Source organism: Balaenoptera physalus (genome assembly GCF_965194825.1).
Source record: "Balaenoptera physalus genome assembly, chromosome: 3".
Taxonomy (NCBI): domain Eukaryota; kingdom Metazoa; phylum Chordata; class Mammalia; order Artiodactyla; family Balaenopteridae; genus Balaenoptera; species Balaenoptera physalus.
The window spans coordinates 105,424,139-105,441,198 of record NC_138890.1 but is presented as its reverse complement, the minus strand read 5'-3'; the positions used below and the strand labels follow the sequence as shown (position 1 = coordinate 105,441,198).

General features: G+C 38.4%; 1 pseudogene across 1 annotated transcript in view; it reads right to left on the bottom strand.

Moving 5' to 3' along the window:
* LOC309657009 (phosphatidylinositide phosphatase SAC2 pseudogene) overlaps positions 1-17,060 on the bottom strand; it is a 139,878-nt pseudogene that overhangs the window by 16,636 nt on the left and 106,182 nt on the right. Inside the window, exon 3 of the transcript XR_014268324.1 lies at positions 21-5,739. The product of XR_014268324.1 is annotated as a phosphatidylinositide phosphatase SAC2 pseudogene (transcript). The remainder of the gene's footprint in view (positions 1-20; positions 5,740-17,060) is intronic.

Sequence of the window (17,060 nt, the reverse complement as noted above, 5' to 3'; positions counted from 1 at the left end):
ACAGAGTGAAGTGGATGGACCTAGAGTCTGTCATACAGAGTGAAGTAAGTCAGAAAGACAAAAACAAATACCGTATGCTAACACATATATATGGAATCTAAAAAAAAAAAAAAAAAGGTTCTGAAGAACCTAAGGGCAGGACAGGAATAAAGACCCAGACGTAGAGAATGGACTTGAGGACACGGGGAGGGAGAAGGATAAGCTGGGACGAAGTGAGAGAGTGGCATGGACTTATATATACTACCAAATGTAAAATAGATAGCTAGTGGGAAGCAGCCACATAGCACAGGGAGATCAGCTCAGTGCTTTGTGACCACCTAGAGGGGTGGGATAGGGAGGGTGGGAGGAAGGGAGACGCAAGAGGGAGGAGATATAGGGATATATGTATATGTATAGCTGATTAACTTTGTTATAAAGCAGAAACTAACACACCATTGTAAAGCAATTATACTCCAATAAAGATGTTAAGAAAAAGAAAAATTGAAGGACTCAAAGCAGGTATGGGAGCTAATTAGCCTATCACCCCGTCAACAGAAGGACTTTGTCGATCTCCCTCTGTTACTAGCTCCTGTGCTTCTGCTCTAGCCACTACCAAGCCAACTATCTCGCTCTGTGCTGTAGTATGTCTTTTGCCTTCTGCTTATGAATGATTTCTGCTTGCTCATAGCTTAGTCTCTAAGTAATGAACTGCTTACTCATCACTTCAGCTCACTCAGCCCTACTGCTGCTAATAAAATAACCATTGCTTTCTCCATATATCTTCAGTAAGATGTACCCAAATAGAACATCTAAGTTGGCCTAAATAAACATCCACACTTTGACAGAACTTACTTGCAAAATCACCTTGCAAAATGACCAGGCCATTCACTAGACAGCTTAAAGACCAGCTGCACTGAGTTTATTGTCCTTCCTTGAGTCAACCACAGTGACATGAAGACGGAATAGATGATGCCATCATAGCAAGATATGGGTAAGAAAATACATATGGCTTTACTATCAACAGGGTGCTGCTTTAAGCAGAGCAATCTCCCTTAGATGGCGTAATAATTGGTAAGAACGTGATTGGCCTGTACTGCATGTTATCACTCCTAAATAATCCAAAAATATACCTGAAGTCCATAGTGGATTTTTCTGATGGGAGAGGAGAGACTGGCAGGAGGGTACCAATCCCTAGAGATAATACTTAATTTGCATTGTGTCCTAAAGCTCATGGAAGTGAAATGAAGCGTAATCAGTGTGCTCTTGGTGGATCCTTACAAAAAGAATACCAGAAACCAGGCCGGGAGTGAGGCGTAAGTCACCCCATTTAAGTGAGGGGTCAGTTAGATTAACATAATTATAATAACATAATAACAATTACATGGCACTCCCTACACACCAGGAGCTCTTCTAAGCACTTTATGTTATTAACTCTTAATTCTCATACATACTATGAGGTAGAGGAGACCAAGACACATATGGAAAAAGTCATTTATTCAATGCCAAATATCTCAGAAATGGCAGAGGTGGGATTTGATCATAAACAGCTTAGCTCCAGAGTACATTTTAACCACTATATTATTTGGTTTCTTTGTGGCTCTTCACCAATTTACCAAGATAGAATCTAGTTTGAAAATGGAGGACTGATGCCTATTTTAAAGGAAGGAAACCCTCCCTGCTCCCAGTGGGTGACCTGCTTCTATAACAGTGACTTGATTAAACCTTGTAAGAAACCGTTAGAGTAGCTCCCCAATGAAGTCATGAGACTTCATTAATGAAGTGACTTAAGTGACTCTCTAGATCTAAGGGGAAAATGCAGGCTCCATTCCTGGTACTATCTGGATATCATTGGTGAGAGGGAGAACCTTCACCCATGAGGTGGAAGATAAGTATGAACCAAGAGCCAAGCTCAGAACCATCCAGCAGTGGCTGCTCAATCACCTGCAACACACGCACCCAGGAGAACATCTCACCTCTCATCTTACCTCACCTTACACTGTTACACAGCACCTAATAATTTTCAAAGCATCTCCACTCCTATTTTGAGCTTACACCAACCTGGTAAGGTAGGTAGAGCTTTATCATCCTCATGTCACAGATTATGAGGTTCAAGTTCCAAGACGGTAAGTGATCATCCAAGGCCACATGAAAAGTTAAATAGTGAAAAGGGGATGAGGACCCAGGGTTTCTGCACCCAGATTCAGTGTTCTCCCCATAGCACTTTACCAGCATGGACATGTGAGAGACAATCCAAATGCTTTCAAATAATAGAGCAATGAGACAACTTAGCCAGGCTTTCCACCTTAGGTCTAAGATCAGTAGTCAGATACCCAAGAATGCCATCCTAAGTATATGGCAGCTCATGACTTCTGATTTCTTGTTCAGTAGAGAGGGTACAAATTCATTTAGTTTTCTGTATATTTGCCTTTTGAAGTCATCCATCGGTCAACAATAACTGGGTATTAAGAGAAGGACTGTCATGTATGTTAATCAAACATATGCCTAAGTTTTCACCGGGGCAAATGAGAAGCTTACATGGGTTAAAACTAGCTGAATTTCCATTACAAGTACATTCCAATAGATTAAAATCAGTTGACCTAAACCCACACAAATGATCCACCAACACGATATTTAAGTATACTACATTCTATTAATAGTCTATTTTTACAAAAATTTTTTTTAAAAAACTAAATAACTCTTTGATTTTAAATTATGAACAACAAAGTTTAAATTTCTCAAGAAATGTACCATTCTTTAGGAAATAACGCATTTGTTTTGAGAGTCAAATTACCTTTGACCAGAACTTTAAAGATTCCAGTCAGAAAAGACAACAAAATATACTAATGTGGTAGCATTTGAAAGGTAGCAGAATACGCCACCCCAAAATATGATCGTAGGAGTTCAGGACAGGACACCCCACCCCAAACTATGCTGGTCTGGTATATTGATTATTTTGAGCTGTAGGTACTTAAAAAAACAGAAAATTCAAGGACAGGTTTTCTCTGAACTCCCCTTATCTGCCTAAAGGCAAATCCTCCAAAAGTAACTCAGTTGTCATAAATCTCCTCCCTCGGGAATTTCTTCAACCAGGAAAGAGTGACTCATCACATGAGATGAGAGTAGAAATGGCACCACATGGGAATGTAAATTGGTGCAGCCACTATGAAGAACAGTATGAAGGTTCCTCAAAAAACTAAAAATAAAGTTGCCATATAAAAAAAAAAAAAGAACATTATGGATTCAATAATTTACTTCAGGAAATATATCCCCAACATATATGATTTCTTCATATATGATTAACACTTCCTAAAATTCTCATTAATTTATTTATTCATTCAAAAACAGTTACTAAGTACCTACTCTGAGCCATTCTGGACACAAGGGATGCAACAGTGAAAAAAATAGCAAATTGAAAAAATCTTTGCCTTCATGGAGATAGCACTGGGGGAGGAAGAAAAGCAACCGATAAAAAACAAGTAGGTAAAATGTATAGTATAATAGATGGTGATAAATGCTAAGAGAAACAGCAAAGGAGGGAAGCCAGTTAGAAGGAGCTGTAGTTTAAATAGGGTGACAAAGGCATCTTAGTTTGCCTGGGACTGATCGGGTTTTAAAACTAAAGTCCCACGTCCTAGAAATCTTCAGTCCCAGGCAAAACAGAATACTTGTCACTCTAAATCTAGACTGAGTGGCCAGAAAAGACATACCATGAAAATATTATTTGAGTAAAAAGAACATTCCAAATAGAGGAAACAGAAAGTGCAAAGACTGAGGCTGGAACATGCCTGGCTTATTTGAGCAAAAAGCAAGGACCAGTGTGGTTGGAGCTGGTGTGAGCAAGGTGTGAGAGAAGTAAAAAATGAGATGAAAGTATGACCCGGTGTGGTGCTTCAGGGAAATGTTCAGTGTCCTCAGCAGGAGGAAGGAATATCGTCAGTACTGCTGCTCCTTACCAGGAAGAAACCTGCCCTGGATGCTGGTTGTTCCCAGTTCTGACTTCTGGTGCTTCAGGGAGACCAAGAAGCAAAAGGGGACAAGAAAAGTAGTTGGGGAAGGGAGGAGAAAGAAATGAGCCCAGCCCTAAGGAAAGGATCCCGCCCATAAATTCATCTTCCTCAAGGAAGTTTGAGGTTAAATCCTCAGATGTGCCTGCGTATTTATCCCATCTCTCCATTTCTTCCTCTCTAATCCTGTTCAGCTAGGCTCCTTCTGTTTGTTGACAACTCAGGGTTTTAAAGTTAGTACTACCACCAGACATTCCTGCTAATGGAAGAAGTCCAAATTCTATTTGGCCACGAATACAATTACACCCACAGAAGTATATTTTTGCTCCTAGCTTCAGTCTTCTTTTTGCCAGGTAGATAATTTATACAGAGCTAGAAAAAGATTGCTTGGGGGCAAATGACACAATACACTTGGCGCAGAAAGACACAGCCTCCATTTCTGAGACCGAGACATTGAGCAGTTCACTTCACTTTTCAACTCCCATTTCAGCATCTGTTTTAATTTAAATGGAGACGATATTTCTTTACAATCTACTAGTACCAGAAGGGTGTCATGAGGACACTTTTAAAATGCTTTCAACTACCCAAGATGAAAGATACTTTATGAGCATTATGCGATGCTGTCACTGAATCTTCATTCTCACTAGCCCTATTTATGTATCTTTCTTTTTTATTTTCAACAAACATAATCATGCAGTACACCCATTGTCTGCATACTTGGTAAATCTGCTAACTAGGCATTCGTGTGCTCCTTCAGGTGTTTCATCCATATTTATTGATATTCATCAAATAAGCAGGAATAGTGATGTAGCCTGTTTGCTTTTTTTATTTTCTGCTGCTTTAGTTGAAGACGAATTAAATTGTCTTTCACATGTTATCAGCAGCTGTCAAAAAGCATACCTTACTCAAAGACTTATTTTGTATTCAGAAAGCACGAAATCATGCAACCCAGTCACCCCAGAAGCAAACTCAATAGTTATCTATAGCTGTTTATTGAGAGGCAACTATGTGTCAACCATCAAATTCTTAAGACTGTATCTGGGAGCATTACCAGGAATGGGTAAACCACCATGTGACATATATGATTTCAAAGACTCCTAGCAATAATCCTTCCCCTGAATGTATTTTCCTAAATAGATGCCTCTAAATAATACAAGAGGGCCCATTAATGGTCTCCAGACCTTGAGTGGAGGCTTCACAAGTAATTTCAGCCACAAACACCCTCATAAGAGGGGTGAGTTTAGGTTTGGGAGAGTGGGAAGTAAGAGGATAAGAGCATAAGCATAAGAAAAACACTTGAAGGAGATTAAACTGGATATGTGAGACCCCTGCCTGATAGAAAAATGAAGAGTAAAAATGAAAATATTGTATTTTAAAAGGTATTTTTATAAGTATTTGAAGTCATTCAATTTCTAGAAATTGACAATTGATACCTTGTAAGAGCTTATAATGTAGCAAACATTTAGCCTTTAAAAATTATTATGTATATTTAACATAGCAGGGATGGGACTTCCCTGGTGGCGCAGTGGCTAAGAATCCACCTGCCAATGCAGGGGACACAGGTTCGAGCCCTGGTCTGGGACGATCCCACTCGCCACTGAACAACTAAGCCCGTGCACCACAACTACTCAGGCTGCACTCTAGAGCCCGTGCACCACAACTACTAAAGCCTGCACGCTAGAGCCCGTGCTCCGCAACAAGAAAAGCCACCACAATGAGAAGCCCACACACCGCAACAAAGAGTAGCCCCCGCTCGCTGCAACTAGAGAAAGCCCGTGCACAGCAACAAAGACCTAACACAGCCAAAAATTAATTAATTATTTTAAAAAGATAATTGGAGAATATTAGAAGCAATTTAAAAAAAACATAGCAGGAGTTTTTTTGTTCAACTCTTTTTTTTCTTTTGTTTTCCTTGTATTTTGTTTTGTTTTCTTTCTTGAAATAAAAAAGAGGGAGGAGTAAAATATTTACTAGAAAATGTACACACACACACACACACACACACACACACAGAGAGAGAAAAGAAACAAAAAGTTTAAGTTCATGAACCTCATTCTTAAATCTGAGATTGTTGACAAATTCATTTAACCTTCATATATGTTGATTACCTAATCTGGCAGATGCTTATAACATAACCACCCTTCTCTTATCCCAGAATTACTCCATTATGTGAGATAACGTGTACAAAAACACTCTGAAAAATATATCACTATTCAAATATTAGAATTCATTATTTTTTTAGTTTCAACCTATTAATTTTATTCTCCCTTCTGTCCATCAAAGTTTACCCTGAACAAACTTGCAAAAAAAAACCTTATGTGGGACTTCCCCAGTGGCGCAGTGGTTAAGAATCTGCCTGCCAGTGCAGGGAACATGGGTTCGATCCCTGGTTCAGGAAGATCCCACATGCCACAGAGCAGCTAAGCCTGTGCGCCACAACTCCTGAGCCTGCACTCTAGAGCCTGGGCGCCACAACTACTGAAGCCCACGTGCTCTAGGGCCCACGTGCTACAACTACTGAAGCCCGCACTCCTAGAGCCCGTGCTCCACAACAAGAGAAGCCACCGCAATGAGAAGCCTGCACACCACAAGGATGAGTAGCCCCCACTCGCCGCAACTAGAGAAAGCCCACACGCAGCAACAAAGACTCAACGCAGCCAAAACAAAACAAAACAAAAAAAGAAAACAAAAAAAAAACCTTTGGCATTTTCTTATGCAATTGCACTCTGCCACTTCCATAGGAGACTATGTTTATCTTTGCCCAACCTCTAGCAAGCATATCACTCCACCCTGTGTAGCCAAAGTGAAAGAATAGTCCTGAATAAAAAAATAAGGGTCAATCATTCAATAGACAAAAACTCCTTGCGTTTCAGTCATCTACTTGTCATGATGAGAAGCCACAAAACTATATTTGCATAGGAAGTACAAAAATAAATAAATAAAAAATAAAGAAGGGGAAAAAAGAAAAACCTGAGCAATCATCACATATTTTTCCTTTGAGGGAACATTCCTCAGTCTGTGTTTCAAGAAGGTATTTTCGTTAAGGATTTTTTTGTAGATTTCCCAATATGTAACCTTATAATGATGTAACCTGCATCTCTATAAATTATATAGCATGTGTCAGAATCAAATGCTCTTAAAATATTATAAAAGGTTGCTAAATATATTTTGCACATTCCTTCCTAACTCTATGTTATACAGTAATTGATACACAGCCCACAAAACATCTAAAAATACTTTTACAGCAAAATAAATGTCTGCAATTTCTTTCTACTCTATAGTAAATGTGGACCACAAAAACCAATGTAGAAGTTCAAAAGTACAATTCAGGAAGCGAAGGAAAGGAAAGATAAAATAGTGGTCTCCACAACTCAACATTTACTTCATCTCTGCCTAATTACCGATCCACGCATAGTTCAAAGAGTTAGAATCCGTTAGAATCATGCCCTTTTCCCAAACATATAGAAATATTTTTTTCTCTGGTCAGGAGACTGAATTTAAATTAAGCAAATATGAAGAAGTAGCAAACAACTTGCTTGGACACACTGTTGTTTGTTTATCCCACATCCAGTCTCCCTTCATCCTTCCTAACAGAAGGATGGTTTTCTTTAGGTATCCATGTCTCCCCTCCATGACTCAGGAGAGGAGCTCCTGACTCCTCACCCTCTCTAAGCGTAGCTCTCCACTGAGTAAATAGAAAATTGTGTAACTCTCAAAACTGCTTTTGGTCTAAGGTAGGATGTGTCCTAAGGTACACAGATTAGACTGAAGGGAACAACTTGATTCCATATGATTCCATACTTGAGGTCGGGGATCTCACTCTCTCCTGCTGGATGTGAACAAGAAATCATATAGCCCTGACAGTAACCACAAGGGAGAGAAACAGGAATACGATGAAGCTGATGCTGTGTATGCTAGAGCACAGAGGTAGAAAAAAACCTGGATCCTCAATGACTTCACACCAGCGATTTGATAACAAGAAGCCTGCCTTACTTCTGACTTAACCAGTTATATAAAATAAATGTCATAATTGTTCAACCAATTTAGGTTGGATTTTTGTTGTTGTTGCTACTTGCAGCCAAACACATTGCAACTGTTAGCAGACATATTCCTTTCAAGTGTTATTTTGTGCAGCTTATTAATGAGTAGACCTGTTAGGTAGGTACAAGCAAGCTCATACATGTATGTTTGCATTCATTGTATTGTATGCAAGTGACTAGTCCAGCTAGCTGCTGTTACTGGGCTGGAGAGGTGAGGGAGTCAACAGTAAAAATGCTTCATGCATCTCCATACAAAGGTATCAGTTTTAGCACTAACACAAATCAAGTAGTGACTCTTCCCTGCTAGGAGCTGTTAAAACAACATTCTCATCACCACAGTGTACAAAAATTATTTATGAAGAGAAAACTTAGTTTAAAAGGCTGCATGCTATCTCATCTTCCTGAAGGAGTCTTTCCACTCTTCCTCTCCACCTGATCTGGCTGAGTCTTACTCACTCTTCAGGGTTCAATATCATGGCCTCTTCTCCTGGGAAGCCCTTTTTGACCCATGAACACCAGACTAGATGCTCTTCTTATTTGTTTCCAGAGCATTCTCTTCTAACCCCAATCCCAGCTCTCTACTATATGGCAATTTCCTTTTTGTTTGTTTGTACTCACACCTAGCATGTAAGTTCCCCTGGGGCTGGGATGATGTCCAATTCACTATTGCATCCATAGTATCTAACCCAATGCCTGTTCATCATAGGTGTTCAATAACCATTAACAGAGTGAACATAGGCCCAGAATGCTTTGAATAGAACAAGACCTAGAGTTGCAGCATAAAATAGCCATTCCTTTTAGAAAATTGAATAGGAACTATTTTGGAAAAAGCAAAATTTCCAAAATAAGACTTTCTTTGAGGTGAATTCTGAGCATTTGTAATTGCGTATTTCAAAAAATTTATTAAAGACCCTGATGCAAGAAGAAAATATATCTTATGCTATAAGAGATAAATATATGTATGTATATACACATATATATATACATATATTTTTAAACTATGTAAACTAGGGAAGAAAAAAAATTGGGGTTTATAGCAGAGACAGTACCCTTAGCTAGATTGTCTAGAGTAATCATCAGTTCCTTAATGAGAAATAATTGAACATGGAGATCAGAATTCTATGTCCTTTATCATTTATTGTTCTTAAGTATAGTTATACACTTCAGTCATTCTCAACAATTTTGTACTGTTCATAAAGGTCCAGATTAAAGAGTCCTTTCAAGTATTTTTGATGTAGGTAAATCCTAATTGACTGTTTTACCCTAAAGATTCTGTTGCCCAGAAATGATGATTTATATTATGTATGAAGTTTTAATAATTATTAACTTTTTAAAATTTTAATTGGGATTTCCCTGGTGGTCCAGTGGGTAAGACTCCACGCTCCCAATACGGGGGCCCGGGTTTGATCCCTGGTCAGGGAACTAGATCCCACATGCATGCCGTAACTAAGAGCCCGCATGTCACAACTAAGACCCAACACAGCCAAAATAAATAAATAAATAAATATTATTTTAAAAATTCCCCATCTCCACCTTTAAGTAAGTAAACAAATAAATAAAATTTTAATCACTAGTCATGTTATTCTGGGTGCATATAATTCTAGAGGTCAATTACTATTTAAAATGGAACCAGAGACAACCAAAGTTATGTTATTACACCACAATTTTTGGTATCAAATAATTACAAAAACTCAAACTTCACTAGAACTTGGAAATCTCAAGCACTTTTCTAATATAGGACTTTGTTAAAAATAGAACTTGTTTTATGCCATTAGAAAATGTCAAAATTTTAACAATATAAATTGTAACAGAAGGCTTTCATTTTCCTTAATTAGAGCAAAGAAATTTGTTTTTTTAAAGTAATATTTTTATTCATGAAAACTAACACCCCAAAGAGGTCATAAAGTGTGTGAAGAGCAGATTTTATGGGAGATAAAGCAGAATAGTCACACTATATATCTAGAATACTTGCATTTGTTTTTTTTTATTTTTATTTTTTTTATACATCACGTTCTTATTAGTTATCTATTTTATACATATTAGTGTATACATGTCAATACCAATCTCCCAATTCATCCCACCACCACCACTACCCCCACTTTCCCCCCTTGGTGTCCATAGGTTTGTTCTCTACATCTGAGTCTCTATTTCTGCCTTGCAAACCAGTTCATCTGTACCATTTTTCTAGATTCCACATATATGCGTTAATATACAATATTTGTTTTTCTCTTTCTGACTTACTTCACTCTGTATGACAGTCTCTAGGTCCATCCACATCTCTACAAATGACCCAGTTTCGTTCCTTTTTATGGCTGAGTAATATTCCATTGTGTATATGTACCACATCTTCTTTATCCATTTGTCTGTCGATGGGCATTTAGGTTGCTTCCATGACCTGGCTATTGTAAATAGTGCTGCAATGAACATTGGGGTGCATGTGTCTTTTTGAATTATGGTTTTCTCTGGGTATACGCCCAGTAGTGGGATTGCTGAGTCATATGGTAATTCTATTTTTAGTTTTTTAAGGGACCTCCATACTGCTCTCCACAGTGGCTGCATTAATTTACATTCCTACCAACAGTGCAATAGGGTTCCCTTTCCTCCACACCCTCTCCAGCATTTGTTGTTTGTAGATTTTCTGATGATGCTCATTCTAACTGGTGTGAGGTGATACCTCATTGTAGTTTTGATTTGCATTTCTCTAATAATTAGTGATGTTGAGCAGCTTTTCATGTGCCTCTTGGCCAGCTGTATGTCTTCTTTGGAGAGCTGTCTATTTAGGTCTTCTGCCCATTTTTGGATTAGGTTGTTTGTTTTTTTAGTATTGAGCTTCATGAGCTGTTTCTTTTTTGGAGATTAATCCTTTGTCCGTTGATTCGTCTGCAGATATTTTCTCCCATTCTGAGGGCTGTCTTTTCCTCTTGTTTATAGTTTCCTTTGCTGTGCAAAAGTTTTTGTTTCATTAGGTCCCATTTGTTTATTTTGGTTTTTATTTCCATTACTCTAGGAGGTGGGTCAAAACAGATCTTGCTGTGATTTATGTTAAAGAGTGTTCTTCCCAAGTTTTCCTCTAAGAGTTTTATAGTGTCCTATCTTACATTTAGGTCTTTAATCCATTTTGAGTTTATTTTTCTGTATGGTGTTAGGGAGTGTTCTAATTTCATTCTTTTACATGTAGTTGTCCAGTTTTCCCAGTACCACTTATTGAAGAAACTGTCTTTTCTGCATTGTATATCTTTGCCTCCTTTGTCATAGATTAGTTGACCATAGGTGCATGGGTTTATCTCTGGGCTTTCTATCCTATTCCATTGATCTATATTTCTGTTTTTGTGCCAGTACTATATTGTCTTGATTACTGTAGCTTTGTAGTATAGTCTGAAGTCACGGAGTCTGATTCCTCCAGCTCCATTTTTTCCCCTAAAGATTGCTTTGGCTATTCAGGGTCTTTTGTGTTTCCATACAAATTTTAAGATTTTTTGTTCTAGTTCTGTAAAAAATGCCATTGGTAATTTGGTAGGGATTGCATTGAATCTGTAGATTGCTATGGGTAATATAGTCATTTTTCACAATATTGATTCTTCCAATCCAAGAACATGGTATATCTCTCCATCTTTTGTGTCATCTTTGATTTCTTTCATCAGTGTCTTACAGTTTTCTCACTACAAGACTTTTACCTCCTTAGGTAGGTTTATTCCTAGGTATTTTATTCTTTTTGTTGCAATGGTGAATGGGATTGTTTCCTTAATTTCTCTTTCTGATCTTTCATCATTGGTGTATAGGAATGCAAGAGATTTCTGTGCATTAATTTTGTATCCTGCAACCTTACCAAATTCATTGATTAGCTCTAGTAATTTTCTGGTGGCATTGTTAGGATTATTTATGTGTAGTATCATGTCATCAAACAGTGACAGTTTTACTTCTCTTTTCCAATTTGTTCTGTTTTTATTTCTTTTTCTTCTCTGATTGCCGAGGCTAGGACTTCCAAAACTATGTTGAATAATAGTGGCAAGAGTGGACATCCTTGTCTTGTTCCTGATCTTAGAGGAAATGCTTTCAGTTTTTCACCATTGAGAATGATGTTTGCTGTGGGTTTGTTGTATATGGCCTTTATTATGTTGAGGTAGGTTCCTTCTATGTCCACTTTCTGGAGAGTTTTTATCCTGAGTGGGTGTTGAATTTTGTCGAAAGCTTTTTCTGCATCTATTGAGATGATCATATGGTTTTTATTCTTCAGTTTGTTCATATGGTGTATCACATTGATTTGTGTATATTGAAGAATTCTTGCATCCCTGGGATAAATCCCACTTGATCATGGTGTATGATCCTTTTAATGTGTTGTTGGATTCTGTTTGCTAGTATTTTGTTGAGGATTTTTGCATCTATATTCATCAGTGATATTGGCCTGCAATTTTCTTTTTTTGTAGTGTCTTTGTCTGGTTTTGGTATCATGGTGATGGTGACCTCATAGAATGAGTTTGGGTGTGTTCCTTCCTCTGCAATTTTTTGGAAGAGTTTGAGAAGGATGGGTGTTAGCTCTTCTCTAAATGTTTGATAGAATTCACCTGTGAAACCACCTGGTCCTGGACTTTTGTTTGTTGGAAGATTTTAAATCACAGTTTCAATTTCATTACTTGTGATTGGTCTGTTCACATTTTCTATTTCTTCCTGGTTCAGTTTTGGAAGGTTATACCTTTCTAAGAATTTGTCCATTTCTTCCAGGTTGTCCATTTTATTGGCATAGAGTTACTTGTAGTAGTCTCTTATGATGCTTTGTATTTCTGTGGTGTCCATTGTAACTTCTCATTTTTCATTTCTAATATTATTGATTTGAGTCCTCTCCCTCTTTTTCTATTTTTCTTTTTTTAGAATGCAAGTTTTATTTTTGAATCTGCATTGAAATAAATATGTTAATCTTTGAAAAATATTTGGTTATATGCCACTAAAATTATTCCTAGAGCCCCCAGTGATAGTCATGCCCCATTCTGGAAAAGAGTACCATAGGGAATTACTGGAGGTACCCTGGGGAGGTAGGATGAGGCCACTGTTTGTTGAGCAAGGGTCATCTTTGTCCCAAGTAAGCTGCTTGTTGCTGTTCATAATTCTCTGAGCCCCAGACCTACCAGCATATTTGATTTTATCTTTCCTGGCTGGCAACAATTTGGTGGCTCCCTATTCTCTTCTAGATAGAAGAGTAAATGCCTTAACATAACCTACGAGGTCCTTGGGGATCCTGGGATAGGCCTACCATGGCCCCATCAGGCTGGTGAAGAGAGGAAGACAGGAGACAGGGAGGATTTCCTGGAGGAAGTGACATTTGAGCTGAAGTCTAACTGATTTATGGGAGAGAAGTAGGTGATGGTGGTGAAGAGCTTTTTCAGGTAGAATCTCCCTCTTTTTCTTGATGAGTCCGCTAAGGGTTTATCAGTTTTGTTTATCTTCTCAAAGAACCAGCTTTTAGTTTTATTGACCTTTGCTATTGTTGTCTTTGTTTCTATTTCATTTGTTTCTGCTCTGATCTTTATGATTTATTTCCTTATACTAAGTTTGGGTTTTGTTTGTTATTCTTTCTCTAGTTCCTTTAGGTGTAAGGTTAGATTGTTTATTTGAGATGTTTCTTGTTTCTTGAGGTAGGCTTGTATAGCTATAAACTTCCCTCTTAGAACTGCTTTTGCTGCATCCCATAGGTTTTGGATCGTCATGTTTTCATTGTTATTTATCTCTAAGTATTTGATTTCCTCTGTGATTTCTTCAGTGATCTCTTGGTTATTTAGTAATGTATTGTTTAACCTCTATGTGTTTGTATTTTTTACGTTGTTTTCCATGTAATTTATTTCTAATCTCATAGCTTTGTGGTCGGAAAAGATGCTTGATACGGTTCCAATTTTCTTAAATTTACTGAGGCTTGATTTGTGACCCGAGATGTGATCTATCCTGGAGAGTGTTCCATGTGCACTTGAGGAGAAAGTGTAATCTGCTGCTTTCGGATGGAATGTCCTATAAATATCAATTAAATCTACCTGGTTTATTGTGTCATTTAAAGCTGTGCTTCCTTATTAACTGTCTGTCAGGATGGTCTGTCCTTTCATGTAAGTGAGGTGTTAAAGTCCTCCATTATTATTGTGTTACCATTGATTTCCTCTTTTATAGTTGTTAGCCTTATGTATTGAGGTGCTCCTATGTTGGGTGCTTATATATTTATAATTGTTATATCTTCTTCTTGGATTGATCCCTTGATCATTATGTAGTGTCCTTCCTTGTCTCTTGTAACATTCTTTATTTTAAAGTCTATTTTATCTGATATGAGTATTGCTACTCCAGCTCTCTTTTGATTTCCATTTGCATGGAATATGTTTTTCCATCCCCTCACTTTCAGTCTGTATGTGTCCCTAGGTCTGAAGTGGGTCTCTTGTAGACAGCATATATATGGGTCTTGTTTTTGTATCCATTCAGCAAGCCTGTATCTTTTGGTTGGAGCATTTAATCCATTCACATTTAAGGTAATTATCAATATGTATGTTCCTATGACCATTTTCTGAATTGTTTTGGGTTTGTTTTTGTAGGTCCTTTTCTTCTCTTGTGTTTCCCTCTTAGAGAAGTTCCTTTAGCATTTGTTGATGGTGCTGAATTCTCTTAGCCTTTGCTTGTCTGTAAAGCTTTTGATTTCTCCATCGAATCTGAATGAGATCCTTGCTGGGTAGAGTAATCTTGGTTGTAGGTTCTTCCCTTTCATTGCTTTAAATATATCATGCCACTCCCTTCTGGCTTGTAGAGTTTCTGCTAAGAAATCAGCTGTTAACCTTATGGGAGTTCTCTTGTATGTTATTTGTTGTTTTCCCCTTGCTACTTTTAATAATTTTTCTTTGTCTTTAATTTTTGTCAATTTGATTACTATGTGTCTTGGCGTGTTTCTCCTTGGGTTTATCCTGTATGGGACTCTGTGCACTTCCTGGACTTGGGTGGCTATTTTGTTTCCCATATTAGGGAATTTTTCAGCTATAATCTCTTCAAATATTTTCTCTGGTCCTTTCTCTCTCTCTTCTCCTTCTGGGACCCCTATAATGTGAATGTTGGTGCATTTAATGTTGTCCCAGAGGTCTCTTAGGCTGTCTTCATTTCTTTTCATTCCTTTTTCTTTACTCTGTTCTGCAGCAGTGGATTCCACCATTCTGTATTCCAGGTCACTTATCCGTTCTTTTGCCTCAGTTACTCTGCTATTGATTCCTTCTAGTGTATTTTTCAATTCAGTTATTGTATTGTTCATCTCTGTTTGTTTGTTCTTTAATTCTCTGAGGTGTTTGTTAAACATTTCTTGCATCTTCTCGATCTTTGCCTCCATTCTCTTTCCGAGGTCATGGATCATCTTCACTATCATTATTCTGAATTCTTTTTCTGGAAGCTTACTTATCTCCACTTCGTTTAGTTGTTTTTCTGGGTTTTTATCTCGTTCCTTCATCTGGTACATAGTTCTCTGCCTTTTCATTTGGTCTATCTTTCTGTGAATGTGGTTTTCGTTCCACAGGCTGCAGGATTGTAGTTCTTCTTGCTTCTACTGTCTGCCCTCTGGTGGATGAGGCTATCTAAGAGGCTTGTGCAAGCTTCCTGATGGGAGGGACTAGTGGTGGGTAGAGCTGGGTGTTGCTCTGGTGGACAGAACTCAGTAAAACTTTAATCTGCTTGTCTGCTGATGGGTGGGGCTGAGTTCACTCCCTGTTGGTTGTTTGGCCTGAGGTGACCCAGCACTGGAGCCTACAGGCTCTTTGGTGGGGCTAATGGTGGACTCTGGGAGGGCTCACGCCAAGGACTACTTCCCAGAACTTCTGCTGCCAGTGTCCTTGTCCCCCGGTGAGTCAGAGCTGTCCCCTGCCTCTGCAGGAGATCCTCCAATGCTAGCAGGTAGGTCTGGTTCAGTCTCCTATGGAGTCACTGCTCTTTCCCTCTGGGTCCTGATGCACACACTACTTTGTGTGTGCCCTCCAAGGGTGGAGTCTCTGTTTCCCCCCGTCCTGTCAAAGTCCTGCAATCAAATCCTGCTAGCCTTCAAAGTCTGATTCTCTGGGAATTGCTCCTCCCATTGCCAGAACCCCAGGAAGCCTGACATGGGGCTCAGAACTTCACTCCAGTGGGTGGACTTCTGTGGTATAAGTGTTTTCCAGTTTGTGAGTCACCCACCCAGCAGTTATGGGATTTGATTTCATTGTGATTGTGCCCCTCCTACCATCTCACTGTGGCTTCTCCTCTGTCTTTGGATGAGGGGTATCCTTTTTGGTGAGTTCCAGTGTCTTCCTGTCGATGATTGTTCAGCAGTTAGTTGTGATTCCAGTGCTCTCGCAAGAGGGAGTGAGAGCACGTCCTTCTATTCCACCATCTTGAACCAATCTCCTGCATTTGGTTTTTATTTGATGCCTATTTTCACTTATTTCTAGTTTGCTGGTGATAACAGGATTTTCCAAGTTTATTTCTGTTGAAAGATAATGATTTTTGCTGCATATCTCAAGAGGACACCTATAGAAGCTTTTAAAAGCCAGCAAAGTTGCCCCTAATAAGAGTTCTCCAAATATAATTTTTTAAAAGCCAGCAAAAAAACAAACAAACTAGGTTAAGTGAATCTTTTGCAAGTTACAATTCCTATCTATAAATGTTTATTGAAAACCCATTGTGGTTATCACTCAGCCCCTGTATGGGTTAGGTGTAGGAGGTTGAAGAACTGTAGTTAAAGACTTTCATCTTGCATTCTAGCATCTGCATCCTTGGCATGTGCCAATAGAAAGAAAGAGCAAGAGATCTAAGGAGAGATGACAGAGTTGGCAACAAGGTTAGCTTAGTAAATTCTTTGAGCCTCTTATAACCACCATGAAGAGTCTTGGTTCACCTTTATTGAGTATCTACCTACTTAAATCCAAGCATGTTAATTGGGACAGCTTATTCTGTTATGGCATGATTGGTTGGTTGACTGGGTGATTTTTGTTGACAAGGGAGGGAGTAGTTCCCTATACTACTATTGCCTAGACTAGTATATATACTACAGTTTGTTGCTTTA